Source organism: Pristiophorus japonicus, unplaced genomic scaffold (assembly GCF_044704955.1).
Source record: "Pristiophorus japonicus isolate sPriJap1 unplaced genomic scaffold, sPriJap1.hap1 HAP1_SCAFFOLD_737, whole genome shotgun sequence".
NCBI lineage: Eukaryota > Metazoa > Chordata > Chondrichthyes > Pristiophoridae > Pristiophorus > Pristiophorus japonicus.
Window position 1 is genome coordinate 159773 of NW_027254653.1, and position 19124 is coordinate 178896.

The window sequence follows — 19124 nt, forward strand, 5'->3', positions numbered from 1 at the left end:
AATGTTAATTCTTATCATTAAATCCATCATCCTCATTCACATTGCTCATTTAGACGCGCTCTTGCCTTACAAAAGTCTCCTTGTGGGGACCGCCAACAGTGTAAGGCCCTTTTAAGGCTCCAGGGTGCATTTCCCTTTTAAGACGCCATCTTGTGGTTCCCACGAGGCTTGGGCGCCGCCATTTTAGTTGTACTGTTTGCCTTTGCTCTTTGCAGAGCTCTGCTGCCGCCATCTTGAGCTCACTGGCCTGCCATTTTACTCTCTGCAAAAGAAGAAATAATGAAGAAAGAAGGAAAGAAAACAGCCAAAACCTGATCTTGAATCTGGCCGTATCCTCTGCTCTGGCTCCTGCTCCAGCACCTGCCGCCACTCCTGCAGGCGGGTTGAAAAGCTGCTCTTCCAGGGTGGGGGCTGCTGGGTTGCTGTGGCCTGTGGAATTAAGACTGCTGATGAACGGCTTATTTCTTCTCCAGCTCGGTCGGCGCTGCTCTTTGGGGACCCGGGGGACAGCGGTCTGTGGAGGAGTGAAGTCTTCCCAGCTCCCACGGACCTTTCCCATCCATCTCCTGCCGAATAGCGTCGGCCCATCGCCTGCAATGACCCACAAAGGTAAACCGTGCGTCTCGCCCCCGTGAGATACCTGAACATCCACTCTGCCAAGAACAGGTATCAGTTCCCTGGTGTAGGTGCGCAGCTTTGCCGTGACCGGGACCAGCTTGGGTCGTGCAGCTGGGTTGACCCACAGTTTCTCAAAAGTTTCCTGACTCATCAACGACGGACCCGAGCCAGTGTCCACTTCCATCCTCACAGGGACTCCGTTAATCTTGACCTCCATAATCACCGGGGCCGAACTGTCGGTACATGTATACAGTCCAAACAACGCCTCGTCTACTTCTGCCTGCTCCTCGCTGAAAAATGGACCCTCTGGACCCTCTGCCATCTCCTCAGCCACACGGTGAGTCAGGTGTCTTTTACACATACACTGAAGGTGGCCTTTCGTGTGGTAGGTATTGCACCGGTGAGCCCCATGGCTTCCTCCGCAGCGCCAGCATGGTGCTACTCGATTAGACCCCCTCAGCGGACTCTGAGTTCCAGGACCCTGAGGTCCGTGCTCTCTGCCCTGGGCAGAGCCACGTTCTGCAGTTTTGTCCGTGATGGGCGCTATCCAGTCAACAGTGCCTGCCGGGTTCGAGACTGTGTGGATCATCTGTTTGGTGCTGCAAGTCGAGGCCATAAACGCCCTGCTGGTGGTGATGGCTTGCTTCAGGGGACTGTAGGTTCCGTGGATAGCAGCTTGTGAAGGAGACCCTCATGGCCAATCCCCATAACAAAAACGTCTCGCAACGCGTCTTCAAGGTGTGTGCCAAAATCACACGGCGCCGCGAGTCTCCTGATGTCCGCAGCATATTTGGTGACATCCTGGCCCTCAGGTCTGCAGTGATGGTAGAATTTGTACCGGGCCGTGAGGATGCTCTCCTTCGGTTTAAGTTGGTCACGGATGAGTACGACCAGTTCCTCATATGACTTGTCCCTGGCGCTCCCGGGTGCCAGCAAATCCCTGACGAGACAGTAAACCTCATCGCCACAGCTGGAAAGTAATATCGCCTTACGCTCCTCTCTCAGTGCATCCGTGTGCCCCGTCAGGTCGTTTGCTGTGAAGTAGTACTCGAGCCTTTCTGTAAAGGCCTCCCAATCATTTCCCACCGTAAAATCCTTTAACGAGCCCAGAGTAGCCATAGTTGCGTGATGCGTGAAGTTCGTCCGTGTCCTTGTCGCCAATGTGATGTAGGTAGCACACAAATCACTGACTCCACACAGTCTGGTGTTGTGGTAACTGCTGTGACCTTAGTCCTTTATTGTTCAGCTCCAGAGTGCCTCTCAAGTGTGGTGGGCAGCCTTTTATACTCTGTCTTGCAGGTACTTTCAGGTCTCCCACCACAGCGCCCTCTGTGGCGCACCATTGTACTTATACATTTAATGTACCTGGACAATACATAACAGCCATCATCCCACTGCCTCGTACATTTAACTCATGCACGTTTCCTGGCGCGCCTCAGACACGAATGGCAGAGGCAGGTGACCTAATTGAAGTAATGAAGTGCTTGTTGTGAGATCCGAGCGTTTGGTTTTCCCTGGATGACCACGGCAATCACACAGCTCGGGAATCTCATCTGTCAATGTGAGGCAGAAGCTCAAGTCCATTGTGCGAGCTCAGTAATGGAGAGCATGGCAAACTCGATAAACACTGCCACAGGACATCTCATTACTTGTCGAAGGGAAAGGCTCTTGCTGGCCCTATTTTGTGCACAGATTTAGGTGCCTAGAGTTTGCAAGTCTTTTCTGCAACCTCAGAACCCACTCTCACTTTCTTCTTCTTCGGCAGTCACTCATATCGAGGATGACTTGCTTCCACACCAAAATGTTCACAGGTGTTACAATGAGGGACCTAATATTCCGGACCCCGAACTATATCCTGAAGGGTGGAAGATGCCTGTGCGTGGATTTTTTTAATGTGAGGTGACCGTTGCACACCAGCCACCACACGGGCTTTATAGAGCTGGGCCTTGGTCCAGTGGTGAGGATTATCCACAACGACTGGAGACCAAGCCCATATCGCAGTGTGGGCTGGCCCGTGCTGCCACTGGGCCCTCACCTCTCCTGGGCTCCGAACTCACGCCTCTCCTGGGCCCTGTTCGCATCCCTCTACAATCTCTCGCTGTTCCTTCGTCCTGACCCCGCCGCTCCTGCTTCCCAGTGCTAGTAGCTATCACAACACTGACAGATTGGGCCTCTGATCTGCCATCTATTACATCAGCATGGGTGCCGCTTATACTGACTCACCCTGCTCCTCAGAATCGGACCAGGCTGAGCCCCAATACCAGCAGCAGCAGCAACACCACCTGAATGACCAGATGCTCCACAGGACAGAGGGCATCAGAGCAGGGCTGCACCGTGCCGGAAGCGATACCCCCAATACAGGGTATACAGGCAGAGGATGAGCTCCCTCAACAGCACTGAGCAGCAGTGCCAAATGAGGCTCAGGCCTTCATGCCAGGTCGTGGCAGACATTTGCAGCTTGCTGGAGCAAGACCTGCAGCCCAGAGGAGCGGGTGGACATGCCTTACCCATGGCTGGCAAGATCATCAGCGCCCTCAACTTCTTCGTCTCAGGCTCCTTCCAGGGATCTACTGCTGTAATATATATAGCTCCACCTGTGGACTACTGTGGCATTGCAGCCAGTGCTGTTTACAATAAAGAGGGAACAGGTCACCTGACTAGAGTTCTAGAATGTTCTGCCATCTTAAGGCTTGTGTGTGTTTGTGAGTTGTACTGAAGATATAAAAATGGTGACGAAAATGGGATAATCAGACAACAAAACTGCAATTTTTGTTGGTGGAGGATTCAGCCAACCGACAGAGAGACTTTGAGAGCTTCTCTGTCTTGATTAACAGCTACAAATCCAAGATAAATTACAAGCACGCTTGTCTGAACTACCAGAGTCCAGATGGCCGCGCCTATGGGAATAATAGGGCGCTTGGGGGAGTTTCAACGCAACCGTGAAAGTTTCTGAGCGTATGTGGAGTGGCTAGAAAGTTTTTCACCGCAAATAATATCAACGAAGTCCCCGATGATGAAAACCGTAACCGGGTGGTGTTCGAACGACAAAGGGCTATATTCTTAACTGAAGCAGGGCCCGAGATGTACGAAACCCTGAAAAATTTGCTTGTGCCTGTCAAGCCAAAGGTCACATCTCTTAAGAAAAACAGCACTACAGCCCTGAGCCCCTGGAAATTGCTGAAAGTTATCATTTTGGAACATGAGATCAGTTAACCGAAGAAAATATCAGTGAGTACATTGTAGCATTAAAAAAGCTATCTATTCCTGTAATTTCGGAAACTTTCAGGACCGAGCATTGTGTGACCGCTTTGTTTATGGGATGAAAAATGATGCGATCAGAAGAAAGTTATTGACAACGCCTAACCTGGGTTTTGATTTAGCTTGTCAGACAGCTATGTCAATGAACATGGCCGACCAATATTCCCGAGAATTTCATACTATTTCCAGATCCTAACCACTCGCTGCGTAAAAAAGTTTTTCCTCATACCACCTTTGGTTCTTCTGCCAATCACCTTAATCAATACTGACCCCCCCGACAGTGCAATGCTCCTTCAGTACTGCCTCTCTGTCAGTGCAGCACTCCCTCAGTACTGCCCCTCCGACAGTGCGACGCTCCCTCAGTACTGCCCCTCCGACAGTGCGACGCTCCCTCAGTACTGCCCCTCCGATAGTGCGGCGCTCCCTCAGTACTGCCCCTTCAACAGTGCAGCACTCCCTCAGTACTGCCCCACTGAGAGTGCAGCACTCCCTCAGTACTGCCCCTCCGACAGTGCAGCACTCCCTCAGTACTGCCCCCTCGACAGTGCGGCGCTCCCTCAGTACTGCCCTTCCAACAGTGCAGCACTCCCTCAGTACTGCCCCTCTGACAGTGCGGCGCTCCCTCAGTACTGCCCCTCTGAAAGTGCAGCACTCCCTCACACCTCCCCTCTGACAGTGCAGCACTCCCTCAGTACTGCCCCCCTGACAGTGCAGCGATCCCTCAGTACTGCCCCTCTGACAGTGCAGCACTCCCTCAGTACTGCCCCTCCGACAGTGCAGTGCTCCCTCAGTACTGCACTGGGAGTGTCTGCCTAGATTATGTGCAAGTCTCTGGAGTGGGGCTTGAACCCATAGCCTCCTGACTCAGAGACAAGAGTGCTGTCCACTGAGCCACGGCCGATACCTGTGCAATGACATTGCCAAGCCAGTTTGGGTTGCCGGCTTCACTCACTGTCTCTGTGCCGGCACATTGTGGGGTCAGGGACGTGCATATTCAAATGACTCCCAGTGATTATTATCATAGGCAGTCCCTCAGAATCGAGGAAGACTTGCTGCCACTCTAAAAATGAGTTCTTAGATGGCTGAACAGTCCAATACGAGAGCCACAGTCTCTGTCACAATGGGACAGATAGTCGTTGGGAGAAGGGGTGGGTGGGACAGGTTTGCCGCACGCTCCTTCCGCTGCCTGCGCTTGATTTCTGCATGCTCTCGGCGATGAGACTCGAGGTGCTCAGCGCCCTCCCGGATCCACTTCCTCCTCTTTGGCCAGGGACTCCCAGGTGTCAGTGGAGATGTTGCACTTTATCAGTGAGGCTTTGAGGGTGTCCTTGTAACGTTTCCCCTGCCCACCTTTGGCTCGTTTGCCGTGAAGGAGTTCCGAGTAGAGTCTTTGGGAGTCTCGTGTCCAGCATGCGTACAATATGGCCTGCCCAATGGAACTGATCAAGTGTGGTCAGTCCTTCAATGCTGTGGATGCTGGCCTGGTCGAGGACCCTAACGTTGGTGTATCTGTCCTCCCAGGGGATTTGTAGGACCTTATGGAGACATCGTTGGTGGTATTTCTCCGGCGACTTGAGGTGTCTCCTGTACATGGTCCATGTCTCTGAGCCATACAGGAGGGTGGGTATTACTACAGCCCTGTAGACCATGAGCTTGGTACAGCGCGACAGCTGCAAGACTCCCAGTGAACGGGGCCCCTAATCGACAGAACATTGCCCCCCCCCCTCACGCCCCCACCCCCCTGCACTGATCACTAACCAATCCCGCCACATTGCCGTGGGTAGGAAGTCACGGTGTGGAAAGACTCCGTTGCTGGAAGCCAGAGTCAGCAGGTTCTTGGTGTGTTCTACAACTGCTCGGGAACTCCCGTCATTCATGGCCACACATATTTTTTATCCTCGCAAGCCAGATACAATTCCTATCCATCCCGTTCCCCCGCAAACCAGGTCCAGCCTGTCTTCTGTCAGAAAAGGGGATTGCCCTATGGGAGCACTATCCCTCCCCCTTCCTTCCTCACCAAATACAGCAGGCTGGCCCTACAAACTACATCAAAATTACAACATGGAAACAGGCCACTTGGCCCATCCAGGCTGCATTGGACACTTCTGATGAAAGATCAACGTTAGCTCGGTTTCTCGCACCACAGATGCTGCCCGACTGACCAGCTGAGTAATTCCAGCATTTTCTGGGTTTATTTCAACACAGCAGTGTTGTGGTGAGAATGTGGACCTCGCTACCACAGGGAGTGGTTGAAGCGAATAGCATAGATGCATTTAAGGGGAGGCTAGACAAACATATGAGGGAGAAGGGTTATGGTGATCGATTTTGTTATGTATGTTAACTGGGTTTTACCTGTCACCGGAGGGCGCGACTGTCAGAGTCCTAATGGTCACTGGAAGACACCTGCAAGCCGTGTATATAATGTTGGCAGCCATGTTGAATCCTCACTTTGAGAATAAATAAACTGGAGTAAGGTCATGCCTGAACTAGCTCACCGTACTTAACCTCGTGGAGTTATTCGATACTTAACAATTGGTGACAAGTTAAAAATACGAACTTTCTCGCAACCATGTCTGTTGGAATTTTGGAGAGATTTGTGGAAGGGGAAGACTGGGAGGATTTCACTGATTGCCTAGACCAGTACTTCATAGCCAACGGATTGGAAGGAACCAATAACGCAGTTAAGAGCAGGGCGGTTCTCCTCACCGTTTGTGGGTCAAAAATTTATGGCCTTATCAAGAATCTACTCTCACTGACTTGACCAACAGATAAGACTTATGATGAATTGTGTATGCTGGTTCGGAACCACTTTAAACCGAAGGAAAGCATCATCATGGCGAGGTATCGTTTCTAGACGCACAATCGCTCCGAGGGCCAGGATGTGGCGGAATTTGTCGCCGACCTGAGACATCTCGCTGGGCCCTGCAACTTCGGAACGGTGTTGGAGGAAATGCTGTGAGACTTTTTCGTGCTTGGCATTGGCCACGAGGTCATCCTTCGAAAGCTGCTGGCTGCTGAATCTCTAGACCTGAGCAGGGCCATCACGATCGCCCAGGCATGCATGTCCGCAGTCGAAAACTCGAAACAGATATCTTCCCAGCATCGAAACTCACCGGCAAGTACTGTGCATAAAATAATATAATTGGCAGGCAGAGTTGCACATGGCAGGGCCTACTCGTCCGTGTTCGTACGACCTGTAACTGCTCAAAGTCCACCATCGGGGGTGAATCAAATCTCGCCTTGTTGGCGTTGCAGGGGCTATCATTGGGCCCATCAATGCCAATTCAAGCAATACGTGTGCAAAGGCTGTGCAACAATGGGACACCTTCAGCGAATGTGTCCGCTACTGAGCAAGCGTGCTGCGACACACCACGTGGCTGAGGATGATCGATCCAGCGTGGATCAAGTGGCACAGGCAACTCAACCCGAGGTACAGGATGAAGAAGTGTATGGGGTACATTCTTTTACCAAAAGTCCTCCGATAATGCTGGAAGTTAAATTAAATGGGGTTCCAGTATCCATGGAATTGGACACAGGTGCGAGTCAGTCAATAATGAGCCAGAGGGCTTTCGAAAAGCTGTGGGACACTAAGGCAAAAAGACCCAAACTGAGCCCAATCAATGCGAAGCTGCGGGCCTACACCAAAGACCAGTCATTGGCAGCGCGGCAGTAAAGGTATCGTACGATGGAGCTGTGCATGATTTATCGTTGTGGTAATTCCAGGCAATGGCCCGACGCTGTTCGGCAGGAGTTGGCTTGAGAAAATTAAATGGAACTGGAATGATATTAAAGCCTTATAATCAGTGGATGACGCTTCGTGTGCTCAAGTGCTGAGCAAGTTTCCCTCATTGTTCGAACCAGGCATCAGCAACTTCACGAAAGCCAAGGTGCAGATCCACCTAGGCCCGGATGCAAGACCCGTCCATCACAAGGCTCGGGCGATTCCGTATATGATGAGGGAGAAGGTCGAGGTTGAACTGGCCAGACTTCAAAGGGAAGGAATCATATCACCAGTTGAGTTCAGCGAATGGGCCAGTCCAATTGTCCCGGTGTTGAAAAGTGATGGCACGGTCAGGATTTGCGGCGACTATAAGGTAACGATCAACCGAGTATCAATACAGGATCAGTACCCATTACCCAAGGCTGACGACCTGTTTGTAACGTTAGCGGGGGGAAAGTCATTCACCAAATTGGACCTGACTTCCGCTTACATAACACAGGAGCTAGTCGAATCTTCAAAAAAACTGACGTGCATCAACACGCACAAAGGACTGTTTATATACCACAGATGCCCTTTCAGAATTCACTCAGCAACAGCCATATTTTAGAGAAACATGGAGAGTTTGCTGAAGTCCGTCCTAAGAACCGTCGTGATCACCTGTCACGACGCCACCGAACACCTGCACAACCTGGAAGAGATTCTACGTCGTCTGGACAGAGTGGGACTCAGGCTAAAATGCTCCAAGTGCATTTTCATGGCACCAGAAGTCGAATTCCTGGGGAGAAAGATTGAAGCATACGGCATCAGGCCTATGGACTCAAAGACAGAGGCCATCAAGAATGCACCCAGACCCCAGAGTGTGACGGAGCTGTGTTCGTTCCTGGGTCTTCTCAACTATTTTGGTAACTTTCTACCTAGTTTGAGCACATTGCTAGAGCTCTTGCACTTGTTGCTGAGAAAGGGTAACGATTGGATTTGGGGAAAATCTCAAGACAGAGCCTTTGAGAAGGCCAGGAACCTGCCATGTTCCAACACATTACTGGTACACAATGACCCATGTAAGCAGTTAGTGCTGGCCTGCGATGCCTCATCATATGGGGTCAGTTGTGTGCTCCAGCAAGCCAATGTATCCAACCAATTACATACCCATTCAGAAGTTTGTCTAAGGCTGAAAGAGCCTATAGTATGGTAGAGAAAGAGGCTTTAGCATGTGTATATGGGGTTAGGAAAATGCACCAATATCTGTTTGGGCTTCAGTTTGAGCTTGAAACAGACCACTAGCCGCTCATTTCATTGTTTTCTGAGAGCAAAGCTATAAGCACCAATGCCTCGTCCCGCATCCAAAGCCTGGGCACTGACATTATCCGCTTATGATTATGTCATCTGCCACAGATCAGGCACTGAAAACTGTACTAATGTGCTTAGCCGGCTACCATTGCCCACAACCGGGGTGGAAATGCCACAGCCCGCAGACTTGCTGATGGTCATGGATGTCTTCGAGAGCGAGTGGTCACCCATCACAGCTCGCCAAATTAGGACCTGGACCAGCCAGGATCCTGTACTGTCAAGCATAAAAGGTGTGTCCTAAATGGAAATTGGTCTGCCATTCCCAGGGAAATGCAGGATGAAATTAAGCCTTATAGTCGCCGCAAAGATGAATTGTCTATTCAGTCTGATTGTCTGTTATAGGGTAATCATGTTGTTATGCCAAAAAAAGGCAGGGAAACTTTTGTGCGAGATTTACACAGTACCCACCCAGGCATTGTCACGATGAAGGCCATTGCCAGGTCTCAAGTTTGGTGGCCCGGTATTAACTCGATCTTGGAGTCATGCGTGCATCAGTGCAACACTTGCATGCAACTGAGTAACGCACCTGTGGAGGCTCCGCTGAGTCATGGCCATCCAAACCGTCGTCAAAGATCCACATAGGCCCCTTTCTCAGCAAAATGTTTTTAGTGGTAGTGGACGCTTACTCCAAATGGATTGAATGCGTAATCATGTCATCCAGCACGTCCATAGCCACTATTGAAAGTTTCCGGGCCATGTTCGCCACCCATGGCCTGCCCAACGTCCTTGTCAGCGACAACGGACTGTGTTTCACCAGTTCTGAGTTCCACGAGTTTATGGCCCATAATGGCATCAAGCATGTCTGGTCTGCCCCTTTCAAACCCGCGTCTAACGGTCAAGTGGAGCGGGCTGTCCAAACCATTAAGCAGAGCCTAAAACGCGTGACTCACGGCTCCCTACAGATCTGCTTGTCCCACATTCTGCTCAGTTACCGGACGAGACCCCACTCGCTCACCGGGATCCCTCCTGCCGAGCTGGTAATGAAGAGAGGCCTCAAAACCAGGCTCTCCCTTGTACACCCAGATCTCAATGATCATGTCGAAACCAGAAGGCAGCAATGGTACCACGATCGCACGGCCGTATCACGTGACATTGCTGTTCATGACCCTGTGTTTGTCCTGAATTATGGTCATGGTCCAAAGTGGGTTGCTGACACAGTTTTGGCCAAGGAGGGGAACAGGGTGTTTGTAGTCAAACTGTTAAATGGCCAAACGTGCAAGAGGCACATTTCCCAAACCAAACTGCGATTCACAGGCAACCCACAATAAATTGAAGATGACATCATCATCGATCAACCAACACACATCCAACCATCAGTTGACCTTTGTGTCATTCACGAAGACAAACCTACCATCCCCGACAGTCCTGTCAGACCGACTGCTCCGCAATGCAGCAATGGTCCTACTAACTCACCCAAGCTTGGGGTCGAACTGAGAAGATCAACCAGGGAGCGGAAGGCCCCGGACCGTCTCAACTTGTAAATAAAACCTGTACCAAGGACTTTGGGGGGGGGAATGATGTTATGTATGTTAACTGGGTTTTACCTACCACCGGAGGGCGCGAGTGTCGGAGTCCTAATGGTCACAGGCAGACACGTGCAAGCCGTGTATATAATGTTCAGCCATGTTGAATCCTCACTGAGAATAAATAAACTGGAGTAAGGCCATGCCTGAACTAGCTCACTGTACTTAACCTCGTGGAGTTATTCGATACTTAACAGATTTAGATGAGGAAAGATGGGAGGAGGCTCGAGTGAAGCATAAACGCCAGTATGGACTGGTTGGGCCGAATGGCCTGTTTCTGTGCTGTATACCCTATGTAATCCTTTCAACAGCCTGACTGGATCAAATTATACAGACTGCTGGGTGAGTGGTGTCTACTTATACCTCCCACTTCCTTGCATTGACAGTACAGTTTATCTGTCTTTCCTCCCCTCAGCCCTTTCCCTGCCTCTGCACTTGCTTAAAACCTGTTATATCTCTAACCGTTTCCACTTCTGACAAAAGGTCAATGACCTGAAACGTTAACTCTGTTTCTCTCTCCACAGATGCTGCCTGACCTGCTGACCACATCATTTGCATTTGATATCATTCCAATAAAAAGAACACACAACTCCTCTTCCTGTTCCTGTCACTGTGCGAAACAACTTTGTAAATGTCTTCTTGAAGATTTCCTCTGGCCAGTATTTTAGTACAATTGTACATATATTATTTTTGGACACATTTAGAAAAAGAAAGGACTTGCATTTATATAGCGCCTTTCACGACCTCAGGATGGCCCAAAGCGCTTCACAGCCAATGGAGTACTTTTGAAGTGCGGTCACTGATGTAATGTAAGAAACATGGCAGCCAATTTATAAACAAGATCCCACAAAGAACAGTGTGATAATGATCAGCTGATCTAGTATTCGTGATGTTGGTTGAGGGATAAATATTGCTCAGGACACAGGGATAACTCCCCTGCTCTTCCTTGCAATTGTGCCATGGGATCTTTTACGCTCACCTGAGAGAGGAGGCTGGGCCTCGGTTTAACGTCTCATCTGAAAGACAGCACCTCCAGCAGTGCAGCGCTCTCTCAGTACTGCACTGAAGTACAATTTAGTTATTTTGACGAGAGTAATTCTTCCCTCCTCCCCCAAATTTAACAACCAATTTTCCCTGAAGACAGCCCCCACTCTAATTAAGAACATAAGAACAGAAGAAATAGGAGCAAGAGTAGGCCATTTTGCCCCTCGAGCCTGCTCCGCCATTTAATAAGATCATGATCTTGGGCTCAGCTCCACTTCCCCACCTGCTCCCCATAACCCTTCACTCCCTTATCATTCAAAAATCTGTGTATCTCCACAGCTCTCTGTTGCAGAGAATTCCACAGATTTACAACCCTCTGAGAGAAGAAATTCCTCCTCATCTCAGTTCGAGATGGGCGATCCCTTATTCTGAAACTAGTCCCCAGTTCTAAATTCCCCGACGAGGGAAACATCCTCTCTGCGTCTACCTTGTCGAGCCCCCTCAGTATCTTATACGTTTCAATAAGATCACCTCTGATTCTTCTAAGCTCCAATGAGTGTAGGCCCAACCTGCTCAACCTTTGTTCATAAGTCAACCGCTTCATCTTTTATTTGTACCAATTATTGATGCAAAAGTCTATAGGTTTGTGACACTCCGGTGTGTCCCGTACTGAACCCACCCAAGTGGGCAAAATTCCAGTTATAGAAATTGACAGGCACAATTCACAGCACAGTGATTTGAACTGGCAAAATTGCAACCATGTGCAGGCCATGTTGAGAACACTTTCCCATTTAACCCATCTGTATTAGTTGCACAATTTACAGCGCAGAGAAAAATTATGATTTTCTTTCCAAGTTTCTCCCCAGGGTGGTGACTCATACAAAAATACAAAAATATCAGACAGGAGAAAGCAGCTGGCCCATCAAGCCTGCCTCACTCTCATGCTGGCTGGAGCATCGTGACTCAACACTTCCTCCGTGTGAAGTCCTGTCCCCTCAGTACAGATTCACACGAGGCATGTAGTGAAGTCAAGGTCACTCTGGACCTGCACCTTTTATTTCTCAGCTCTGGAATGATGCACTTGCCTGAGACCTGTGCTTATATACCTGTCTCTTGCAAGTGCACCCCCGGTGGTAAGGTATGCTGGTGGTTACAGGTCATATCTTATTACAGTTAAGTATAGCATGTTGGGATACAGTTATATATAATAATGTAAGATTCATGACACTCCGCACTGCCCCCCGCCCCCCGCTCAAACCCACAGCCGTGTAATCTTGGTTTGCAAGTGCTGTTGGGGAAGGTTTAAGCTAGCTTGTCAGGGGGAGGGGAAACTGAGCCGAGATTTAGTAGGAGAGAAGCAAAGATGGAAATGAAAGACAGTAAATTAGTAAGCAAATTTGGAAGGCAGAGGAAGTAAAGGCTAGAAAATAGACAACAAAGGAGTTTGGCAATGCTCAGTGGGATATACTTCAATGCAAGGAGTCTCGTGAACAATGCAGGTGAGCTGCGGGCACAGATAGACACGTGGAAGTATAATATCATCACTGTTACTGAAACATGGCTTAAAGAAGGGATGGCAGCTCAACATTGCTCGTTACAGGATTTTCAGGCGAAATAGAGAGGGAGATAAAAAGGGAAGGGGGTAGCAATATTAAGGAAACAATTACAGCTTTTTTTTTTGGATCCTGCCTGACGACTTTTACTGATTAAGTTGTTTGTTGTGCTGCTGATCCTTTTATGTTCTGGTCAGTCTCGTTTGTTTGTACAGGTATCTGCCTTTCTTCTACCTGTCTGCTCTATATTTAGACTCCTCTTGTAAGGAAAAGTTTTGCAGGATACAGTTGTCTACAATAATCTGTAGTATTCTCCCTGATCTACCCAAGCATCAGACTCACTGCTTGAAGAAGCCAAAGATGTGTTCCACTCTGACTCTGGTGAAAGCGTGAGCCAATTTGTACCTCTCCTTAGATGCAGTAATGTAGTAATAATCCACAGCTGCAGAGCATATCCTTGGTCCTCCTACAGCCATCTCTGGAGTCTTGACACTTCAAATAATGTTGGCAATGTAGTTTGTACTAGGGTGAGAGAATCATGGGAGCTGCCACTATATCTATATAATTCTGTAATATTTGTAGATCGCCTATACATTATAGAATGGTAGCCCTTACTATTCAGGAATTAAGTTGCTTTGGGGATAGGGGCATCAGGGGTTATGGTCGCATGAGTTCAATCAATTATATGCTGCACCTCCTCAAATCCTGCCACAGAGTAGAAGTGGAGGGCTCTTTCCTGCTGCTGTTTTTCAAATGAAAATTTATGATGTTACCAGACCCCAGTGTGACCTCTATGATATAAAAAAAATACACTGAAGCTTGGGAAATATAACTGAGATTTCTCATGTTTTCTTGGAAAGAGCCTGCCACAGAAAAACTGGCTGCACCAATAACATTCATAGTTACTGGCACAAAATCACAAGGAACATGTGTCTGATTTCCCAATATTTGGTCCCAGTGGTGCGCCAATCCATTTCATAAAATCAGCTTTATATTTATTTTTGTCCTTGAGCAGTGCTTGCGACATCCATTATATTGGTGCATTATCCCGTCATTATAAAATAATATTTACTCTGAGTCTTCATGCTCCTGGAGATCTGCTAGTATTTATATATGTTATATGTCAACTATCTTTGACTAGAATGATTGGCTGAGGCACCATCCCTTCTTAAAATGATTGAATAAGGCATCTTCCACCCACAAAAAATTATGAAGGAACTATTATGAAAATATTTGGAAGTCCAACCTAATTAAGCAATTGTTCACCTTTCCTCATTTGAATGATTTATGAAAGGGAAATCATGCTTGACGAATCTTCTGGAATTTTTTGAGGATGTAACTAGTAGAGTGGACAAGGGAGAACTTGTCCACTCTACTAGTGGTGTATTTGGACTTTCAAAAGGCTTTTGACAAGGTCCCGCACAAGAGATTGGTGTACAAAATCAAAGCACATGGTATTGGGGGTAATGTACTGACGTGGATAGAGAACTGGTTGGCAGACAGGAAGCAGAGAGTGGGGATAAACGGGTCCTTATCAGAATGGCAGGCAGTGACTAGTGGGGTGCCACAGGGCTCAGTGCTGGGACCCCAGCTCTTCACAATATACATTAACGATTTGGATGAAGGAATAGATTGTAATATCTCCAAGTTTGCGGATGACACTAAACCGGGTGGCGGTGTGAGCTGTGAGGAGGATGCTAAGAGGCTGCAGGGCAGATTGGACAGATTAGGTGAGTGGGCAAATACATGGCAGATGCAGTATAATGTGGATAAATGTGAGGTTATCTATTTTGGGGGCAAAAACACGAAGGCAGAATATTATCTGAATGGCGGCAGACTAGAAAAAGGGGAGGTGCAACGAGACCTGGGTATCATGGTTCATCAGTCACTGAAAGTGGGCACGCAGGTACAGCAGATGGTAAAGAAGGCAAATGGTATGTTGGCCTTCATAGCGAGGGAATGTGAATATAGGAGCAGGGAGGTCTTACTGCAGTTGTACAGGGCCTTAGTGAGGCCTCACCTGGAATATTGTGTTCAGTTTTGATCTCCTAGTCTGAGGAAGGACATTCTTGCTATTGAGGAAGGTTCACCAGACTGATTCCAGGGATGGCTGGGCTGTCATATGAGGAGAGACTGGATCAACTGGGCCTTTATACATTGGAGTTTAGAAGGATGAGAGGGGATCTCACAGAAACATATAAGGTTCTAACAGGACGGGACAGGTTAGATGCGGGAAGAATGTTCTCGATGTTGGGGAAGTCCAGAACCAGGGGACATAGTCTTAGGATAAGGGGTAGGCCATTTAGGACTGAGATGAGGAGAAACTTCTTCACTCAGAGAGTTGTTGACCTGTGGAATTCCCTGCCGCAGAGAGTTGTTGATGCCAGTTCATTGGATATATTCAAGAGGAAGTTAGATATGGCCCTTACGGTTAAGGGGATCAAGGGGTATAGAGAGAAAGCAGGAAAGGGGAACTGAAGGAATGATCAGCCATGATCATATTGAATGGCGGTGCAGGCTCGAAGGGCCGAATGGCCTACTCCTGTACCTATTTTCTATGTTTCTATATGTAGTTGTGAGGAGGGATGTTATGTTGGAAGGATCATCAAATGAAACCATATGGATTGAACTAAAGAACAAAAAAGGGGCAATCACACTGCTGGGTGTGTACTGTAGACCCCCAAACACTCAGAGGAAGATAGAAGAACAATCATCTAGGCACATTTCTGAGACGTGCATAAACAATAGGGTAGTAGTAGTCGTAATAGTAGTAGCCCTAATATTAACTGGGATAGAATTAGTGTGAAAGTAATAGAACGCACAGAATTCTTAAAATGCATTCAGGAGAACTTTTTTAGCCAATACGTAACAAGCCCAACAAGAGAGGGGGCAGTTCTGGACTTAGTTTTAGGGAATGAAGCCGGGCAGGTGGAAGGGGTATCAGTGGGAGAGCATGTTGGTGCTAGTGATCATAATTCAATTCGATTTAGGGTAATTGTGGAAAAGGACAAAGAGAGACCAGGTGTGAAAGTTCTCGATTGGGCAAAGGCCAATTGTACTAAGCTGAGACGTGATTTATCAAAAATGGACAAGAAACAGCTGATTAGAAATAAATCAGTGTCAGAGCAGTGGGAGGAAATAGGGAGGGTCCAGAGTAAATATGTTCCCACAAAAAAAGGGTAGGACTCCCAAATCTAGAGGCCCCTTGCATGTCAAGAGGCATGCGGGGTAGGATAAGGCAAAAAAAGGGAAGCTCCTGTCAGATACCGAGGGCTCAAACTGCAGAAACCCGAGAGGAGTATAGAGTGCAGGGGTGAAATTAAAAAGAAAATTAGGAAAGCAAAGAGAGGGCATGAAAAAATATTGCCAAGTAAAATCAAGGAAAGTCCAAAGTTGTTTTATAATTACATAAAGAGCAAGAGAATGACTAAGAAAAAATAGTAGGGCCTATTCGAGACCAAAAAGGGAACCTATGTGTGGAGGCAGAGGATGTGGGTATGGTTCTTAATGAATAGCACAGCAATATGGTTGACCCTTAAATGCCCTCTGAAATGGTCTAGCAAGCCACTCAGTTGTAACAAACTGCTACGGGAAACAAGAACAAGAATAAAACTGGACAGACCATCCAGCATCGACCTTGGCACCAGATTCGGTCACGGCAATGGCACACTCAGTCAACCCTGCAAAGTCCTCCTCACCAACATCTGGGGACTTGTGCCAAACTTGGGAGAGCTGTCCCACAGACTAGTCAAGCAACAGCCTGACACAGTCATACTCACAGAATTATACCTTTCAGCCAATGTCCCAGACTCCTCCATCATCATCCCTGGGTATGTCCTGTCCCACCGGCAGGATAGACCCACCAGGGGTGGCGGCACAGTGTTATACAGTCGGCAGGGAGTGGCCATGGGAGTCCTCAACATTGACTCCGGACCCCATGAAGTCTTATGGCTTCAGGTCAGCATGGGCAAGGAAACCTCCTGCTGATTACCACCTACTGCCCTCCCTCAGCTGATGAATCAGTACTCCTCCATGTTGAATACGACTTGAAAGAAGCACTGAGGGTAGCAAGGGCACAGAATGTACTCTGGGTGGGGGACTTCAATGTCCATCACCAACAGTGGCTTGGTAGCACCACTACTGACCGAGCTGACTGAGTCCTGAAGGACACAGCTGACGGACTGGGCCTGCAGCAGGTAGTGGGAGAACCAACACGAGGGAAAAACCTACTTGACATCGTCCTCAACAATCTACCTGTCGCAGATGCATCTGTCTATGACAGCTTTGGTGGAGACAAAGTTCCATCTTCACACTGAGGACATCCTCCATCATGTTGTGTGTCACTACCACCGTGCTAAATGGAATAGATTGAGAACAAATCTAGCAGCTCAAAACTTGGCATCCATGAGGTGCAATGGGCAATCAGCTCTGTAATCTCTTGGCCTGGCATAGCCTGCAGTCTACCATTACCAGCAAGCCAGGGAACTAACCCTGGTTCAATGAGAAGTGCAGAACAGCATGCCAGGAGCAGCACCAGGTTTATCTGGGGAAGCTGCTACACAGGACTACATGCATGCTAATTGGCTGAAACAGCATGCTATGGAGAGAGCTAAGGGATCCCACTATCAACGGATCAGATCAAAGCTCTGCAGTCTTGCCACATCCAGTCGTGAATGGTGGTGAACAGTTAAATAACTGACGGGAGGAGGCGGCTCCATGAATATCCCAATGATGGCGGAGCCCAACACGTGAGTGCAAAAAACAAGGCTGAAGCATTTGCAACCATCTTCAGCCAGAAGTGCCGAGTGAATGATCCAGGTCGGCCTCCTCCTGAGAAAAGAAAAGGAAGACCACCAGACGTCTCAAAGCGTTTTACAGCCAATGAAGTACTTTTTGAAGAGTAGTCACTATTGTAATGTGGGAAACGGGGCAGCCAACTTGCGCACAGCAAGCTCCCACAAACAGCAATGTGATAATGACCAGATCATCTGTTTTGGTTATGTTGATTGAGGGATAAATATTGATCAGGACACCGGGGATAACTCTGCCTGCTCTTTGAAATAGTGCCATGGGATATTTTACATCCAGCTGAGAGCAGACAGGGCCTCAACCGAAAGATGGCACCTCCAACAGTGCAGCATTCCCTCAGCACAGTACTAGGGTGTCAGCCTGGATTTATGTGCTCAAGTTTCTGGAGTGGGGCTTGAACCCACAACCTTCTGACTCAGAGGTGAGTGTGTGACCCACTGAGCTACAGCTGACTGAGGCCCCACCATCACAGAAGCCAGTCTTCAGCCAATTCGATTCACTCCACGTGATATCAAGAAACAGCTGAACACACGGGGTACAGCAAAGGGCATTGGCCCAGACAACATCCCAGCTATCATGCTCAAGACTTGTGCTCGAGCACTAGCCAGACCTCTAACCAAGCTGATCTAGTACAGCTACAACACTGGCATTTACCCGACCATGTGGAAAATTGCCCAGATATGTGCTGTCCACAAAAAGAAGGACAAATCCAATTCAGCCAATTACTACAGCATCAGTTTACTCTAAATCATCAGCAAAGTAATATAAGGTGATGTCGACAGTACTATCGAGCGGCACTTACTCACCAATAACCTGTTCACCGATGCTTAGTTTGGCTACCGCCAGGACCACTCAGCTCCAGACCTCATGAAAGCCTTGGGCTAAACATGGACAAAAGAGCTGAATTCCAGAGGTGAGGTGAGAGTGACTATCCTTGACATCAACGCAGCATTTGACCGAGTGCGGCATCAAGACGCCCTAGTAAAATTGAAGTCAATGGGAATCGGGGGAAAACTCTCCACTGGCTGGAGTCATACCGAGCACAAAGGAAGATGGTTGTGGTGGCTGAAGATCAATCATCACAGCCCCAGGATATCGCTGCAATATTTCCTCAGGGCAGTGTCCTAGACCCAACCATCTTCAGCTGCTTCATCAATGACCTTCCCTCCATCATAAGGTCAAAAGTGGGGATGTTGGCTGATGATTGCACAGTGTTCAGTTCCATACACAACTTCTCAGAAAATGAAGCCGCCCATGCCCGCATGCAGCAAGAGCTAGACAACATTCAGGCTTGGACTGTATAATGTATGC

General features: G+C 48.4%; 1 long non-coding RNA gene across 1 annotated transcript in view; it reads left to right on the top strand.

The window, feature by feature from the left end:
• The first annotated feature begins 237 nt into the window (after positions 1–237).
• LOC139256580 (uncharacterized) overlaps positions 238–19124 on the top strand; it is a 28144-nt gene continuing 9257 nt past the window's right edge. Inside the window, exon 1 of the long non-coding RNA XR_011592176.1 lies at positions 238–955. This is a non-coding gene — a long non-coding RNA (uncharacterized lncRNA). The remainder of the gene's footprint in view (positions 956–19124) is intronic.